Below are 6,000 nucleotides of genomic sequence, written 5' to 3' on the forward strand. Positions count from 1 at the left end.
TCACTAAAATGGCCTAATACTATGGTGAAATCAGCTCATGGATGAACAACACTTGATAAAAACTGAACATAAGTAGAACAGAGGCTTTTTTAATAGACAAGGAAGGCACTATAAGAGTTTGCAGCTACATTGTAATCTCCTTTGACTGAAGATACAGTTACAATAGGAGTTTGGATGAAACCTCACCTAAACTGGTTGGGCAAGATAGCCCTCCTATGTTCAGGATAAAAGTAAGCAGTGGTTGGGCTCCTTTTTGGAATAAGAAAACGGAACCAGAGTGCTCTTGGATTCCTTGCTGATGCTAAACCCTGACACAGCAGCATCTGTAAGTAACACTGTAATTGCCAGTTGTCTAGGACACTCCATCCCATAATAGCAAATGATGAGCTGGGCCCTTTACTGATGGCTTTGTTACCTCTTGACCGGCCTCCAGCCATCAAGTTTAACTATGCAAGCCTTCAGTGCTTAGGAAATTCCAACAGTACTGAATGCTGCAGCATACAGCACTAGCCAACATAAACACATTAAACCTGTTGAATAGTAACAGAGAGGAAGCCGTGCTAGTCTATACACTATCAAAACAAAAAGCAGTCAAGTAGCACTTTAAAGACTAGCAAAATAGTTTATTAGGTGAGCTTTCGTGGGACAGACCCACTTCTGAAGTGGGTCTGTCCCACGAAAGCTCACCTAATAAACTATTTTGCTAGTCTTTAAAGTGCTACTTGACTGCTTTTTGTTTTGACATTAAACCTGTTGTTTGCTCTCTACCTCAGTTTCCCATAGAATATGAAATCAAGTTCAAAAATCTCATCTTTCAGGCCTTTGTGGCACTCTGGATATCTAAGAAATTGAATAATGTTCCAGGATGAAGACTGTGGTCCAGGAATGACAGGGTGTGGGGGAGGGAGCCATGTCCTTGCCAATTTTAAAAGTCATGTGGCACGGTGGTGGAGCCAGAGTTCAGACACCTGTGCCACACCACCAATTTTAGGGAACTTGTACTGCTCCTGCTGTGGTCAACAACTTCACTTCTCTGGCACAATGGAACTCTCAAAAGAGTGAAGCACATCTGGTCAGGAGACAGCTTTCTTAGGGGCCAGCCAAGCCTGTGGAATCAACTCCCGTAGGAAGGAAAGCCAGCACACACCTAACCACACCTTCTACTGTAGGTCCAAAAGGCAATTCTCTGACTTTGCCTTCTCTAACAAAGATAGAGGTGGATGTGTAAAAATATTTTTAAAATTCCACAACAGTTCACTGCACCTATTTCTATCCCCCAACACATGACATGTTAGTCACATTATATAAAGAACTACTGGAAAGTGCTCAGTGTAGAAACATATATAGAATACAGCAGGATGAAAGAAAATAGAGGTTGAGAGAAGGCAACAAGCTGAAGAAGGCAGACAAGTAGGCAGCTGAAAGACAGCAATAGGTAATGGAAGTTGAAGTATGTGAGGAGTTGAGTTGGAAGCTACCTGAAGCAGTTGAGTAACCCAGCAGCCTAACAGGGAATGCTATAGTTTTAACTCAGTGGCTGCATCTACGCTTGCATCCCTCTTTTGAAAGAGGCATGCAAATGAGGGAAATTGAGAGGGCAAATGAGGTGCAGATTTACATATCTGACACTTCATTTGCATATTGTTCTTTTGAAAGATATCACAGAGATAGCCATGTTAGTCTGTATCTTCAAGAACAACAAGGAGTCCTGTGGCACCTTATAGACTAACAGACATTTTGGAGCATAAGCGTTCACAGGTAAAGACCTACTTCGTCAGCTGCTCTTTTGAATGAGCTTCTTTCATAAGAAAAAGGGAAGAAGGGTTCTTTCGAAGATGGGCTTTACTTTTGAAAGAGCTGCGTCTACACTGCTTTTCTTCTTTTGAAAGAAGCTCTTTCAAAAGAATACACAAATGAAGCACCAGATATGTAAATCTGCACTTTATTTGCATTTTCAATTTCCCTCATTTGCATGCCTCTTTCAAAAGAGGAACGCAAGTGTAGACACAGCCAGTGAGGTAAACTGTGCCATCCATGGAGGTCTGAAAAACTCTGAAAAGATAACAGGATTTTGGAACATAGGGGAGGAAGCCAAGAAAAGAGTAAAAATGCAAGGATTAAACCAAGTGGCAAAAAGAAAAAAAAAAAGAGACCCAATAATGCTAAAAATGTCTGAGCTTAAAAAATTTGTATCTACAGCAGTTAGCAGCAGTTTAGAAAAATCATAAAGTAGGTTAATGTTTTTACAGTACTTTGAATTTGCAAAGACTATATAATTGCTAAGTATTATTATCATCACCACCATTATTACCTTTAGTGAATCCCTGGCAAGCAAGGCTGGCAAAACTTCTGTCTGAGGTGTTGATGACACCATCTAGGCAGTCTGTGCTTACAGGAGGACTAATAGGTTGCTTTCAGCTGTTGTTTTAAGGAGGCAGTTAGGGATTACAGTATTAAGGATACATTCTGGCAGAAGAACCCTAAAATTTCACATAAGAAAAAATGTTAATTCCAAATCTTAACAGCATAAATTTGAGCAAAATCTACTTGTATGCAGAAATACTTTGCATACTCTCTTGGACCTCTATATTGCGTATTTTTCCTACGTTATGTTTATGTTGTTGAGATAGTAATAAAGACAGTCATAATAAATTGTTTACAGGACTGAGGAGATGGTTTAAGAAAGCATCACAAAGTTAATATAGTATCCATCCTTCTGATATAGAGGTGTACTTACTAATCATCATTACTAGTTACCTTATTTATACTAGGAAATTTGTCCATGACGGGCAATATGTGCAGCTGAAACATTGCAGAAAAATGTGTTAACAGGAACAATCTTCAACACCTTTTCAGAAAGGTTGCAAGCAAAACAGTGTTGATGTTTGTTACTGTCCAATGCTTACACTTATAGTTAAAACTCTATTCAGTATCATTTCAGCTGCCCCTCTTTTCAGAAGTACAAATCCAAGATCTGACCAGTCCAACTGAGAACACAATATAAAACACAGTGAAGATGGCACTGATATACAGTTTGTGAGGATTTTGTGAAAGAAGTGGATTTTGAGTGGGGAAACTGAAGGAATATTGGCAAGCTATAGCTAATCTTTTGATTTATTTCTAAACTATCCCTCACAGAAGTATCTAGCCCCTAATCACTAGTTTAAGTTTTAAAATGGATTTGTGGGTATTGTGGAGCATGGCAAAACGGCAAAAGAATATGTAAAAGTAATATTCATATTAGACTAGATACTGCTCCTACTGAAATAAATGGGAGTTCAAACACTGACTGCAGGAGAAGCAAGACCAATTTTAATGGATTCCTAACAGATAGTGCTTTTCAGTGCTGGTACTTGCTGGTACTAAGTACTGGCACGTTGGCAGCCCCACTCACAGGACTGGCTGGGGGAGGGGAGCTGAGTACCTGCTCTTCTTCTTTTTTTTTTGTACAAATAAACCCCCACTGCTAATAGACATTAATATATATCCAGTCATAGGAAAAATGTCCACTTAATCATGCATTATACTTTCTAAATTAAAAAGTAGACATTATTAATGTGGAAGAAATGAAAGCTTCACTCTGTATTTGGTTAGAAACTGTCAGAGACTCTTTATTAGAATATACAAGCAGCTGCTGGGGAGAGCACCAACTGACAGAGTTTTTCCTAACCAGTTATAGGTGTCTCCCTATAGTACAATTTTAGGTGTCTCCCTATAATACAATACAAATTTGGGCAGGTATATATACCTTTAAAAGAAAAGAAAACAACAGTCTCATGACTTAGTAACAGATAAGTTTCAAAGCTTATTCTCCTAATTAATGGGAGTTTTGTACTGCCTGGGTCTGGCTTATCTCAAAGCTGCTTGACGTTATCAGTATGCTAGAAGCTTCTGCATCTCATCTCTCGTCTCCGCATACCTTCAGCGTAACACCCATCGTTCCTTTCAGGCCAGGCTAGACCATGACCAAACTTTTGCTAGGCCTCTGGTCATTTGCTTCCACATTAATTAAAGTGCTTCTTCTGACTTACTGACTAAAGAGAAAGTGTCTTTAACCACTGCTGACGAGTCTCTTTTCTTCCGGTTACATTCTTTGGTTTTGATTCTTTTGTTCTCTAAATCCTGTCATTTCAATTAGTGTTAGCAGATGTACAGCTTTATACAATATTGTGGTAGAGAAGAGAATAAAGATTGGTTAATTCTAGTTTGAAAACATTATACTGCTGTTAACATGTGGTGTAATATCCACAGGGTCTTCAACAGAGATTCTCACAGCACATCTGTTGGGGCCTGCCCATGAATATTGTATAGCATTAGTGGGAGGTGTTTCTGGTTTGTTATAAATTGTGTGCAACAAGACAAGCTGTCAACTGCAGATGGGTTTGTACTTGATTGTAAATAGTAAAAGAAACTAATAAAATGTTTAAACTAGCTCATACATCTGTAGTTGGACAAGTGATGGGTGTCACACTTTACATATGATGTTGCTATTGCAACTTCACTGTACCTTAATTCCTGGATATCCAAAGTGTTTTGCTGTGTGAGCTGCACAGTGATTACTGATTAAGACTTCGGATTGAAACTGTCCCAGAGTAGTCTTCTTTCTTTCTTTCTTTCTTTATTTCTCTCAAGAGTTTGTTCTTCTTTTTCATGGCTATTGACTAGACAGCGTGTTCCATTGGGGAAATGTTAAAAAGGAACACCCTTTGAGTAAGAGCAAGAGGACAGAACTGGTTTTTGAAAACAATATGGACATGATTTTAAATTACTCACATTTTTTACCTAAATTTAATCTTGAAGTCACAGACCTTCATATTATCAAATACATAAGGCAAATCTTATTTATTAGGCCTATGTTTTTCTAAGAATTTTTTCTGACCATTTAAAGAGTCAAGATTTTGAAAACTTAAAAATCAAACTTTGTCTAAAATTCTTGTAGCTACTATTATTTCAAGTACCTTTGAAGATTATAGAACATATTAATATTTCTCTGATTTACGAATTTTTATTTAATTTGTGCATTTGACAGAACTCTGGCTGGATTTTCCACCTCCTGGATTAGAAGAAAAACATTTACATACAAATTGTGATTTTAACACCCCTCTACCCCCCACCTCTCAAATTGTCAGGTCTCAGGAGTTGCCATGGTATCTTAAATTACATTCAACTCATCTTTTCATAACTGATTATATTTTAAGTTGTCAGTATCTTTTCAACTACCATTTATTTTATTTTCATGAGGTTTTTATTTTTATTTTGGGGTTTTTTTGCATGCTGAGGTTCATTCTCATTTCAGTTTTTGAAACAATGTGATCTAGTGCTTGGTCACAGAATGAGAAGGCAGGAACACATGACCTCTGATTCTTACTTGAATACTGATTTGCCCTCTTGGTATAGTTTGCAGAGTCAAGCCTTGCAGCCCAAGCTGACAAACTTGAGCTTTCTGGGCTTACACTGTGTAGACAGCTCTTAGAAGCTATGGTTTAGGCTGGAGCTCAGAGTCTGAAGCTCAGCCCCATTCCTAGGCTCCAGCACCCAAGTCACAATGTCTGCACATCTGTTTTAGCTCAGCAGTACAAGCCCAGTTACCTCAAATGTGCCAATCCAGGCTCAGAAACTAGCTGCCATGGTCTGGGTCCTGGGGCATAACACTTACACACCATACTTTGTTTCTATGAAAATATATACTGACAGGTCACTACATTCCTGCACATGCCATTGATGTCAAAAGAGTAGGATTGCAAGGTTGTAAGCATTCTCTACTCTCCGAATGGAAGCTCAGCAGCTTTCAGAATCAGGACCATGGGAGTGTCTCCATTTATTTGAACTGGAGCAAAAGGAAGCCTTCCATGACTCAAAACTTATTACCATATATGGCTGTGATTCCTCTAATACTGATGCACATTCTCATCTTTAAGCCCATGAGAAGCCTCAAGGGCCTATATGTGTAATTCTATCAGTGTCTAGCAGATGGACAAGAAAATATGCAAATTAATACTA

This window comes from Carettochelys insculpta, chromosome 4, assembly GCF_033958435.1.
Source record: "Carettochelys insculpta isolate YL-2023 chromosome 4, ASM3395843v1, whole genome shotgun sequence".
NCBI classification, from domain to species: domain Eukaryota; kingdom Metazoa; phylum Chordata; order Testudines; family Carettochelyidae; genus Carettochelys; species Carettochelys insculpta.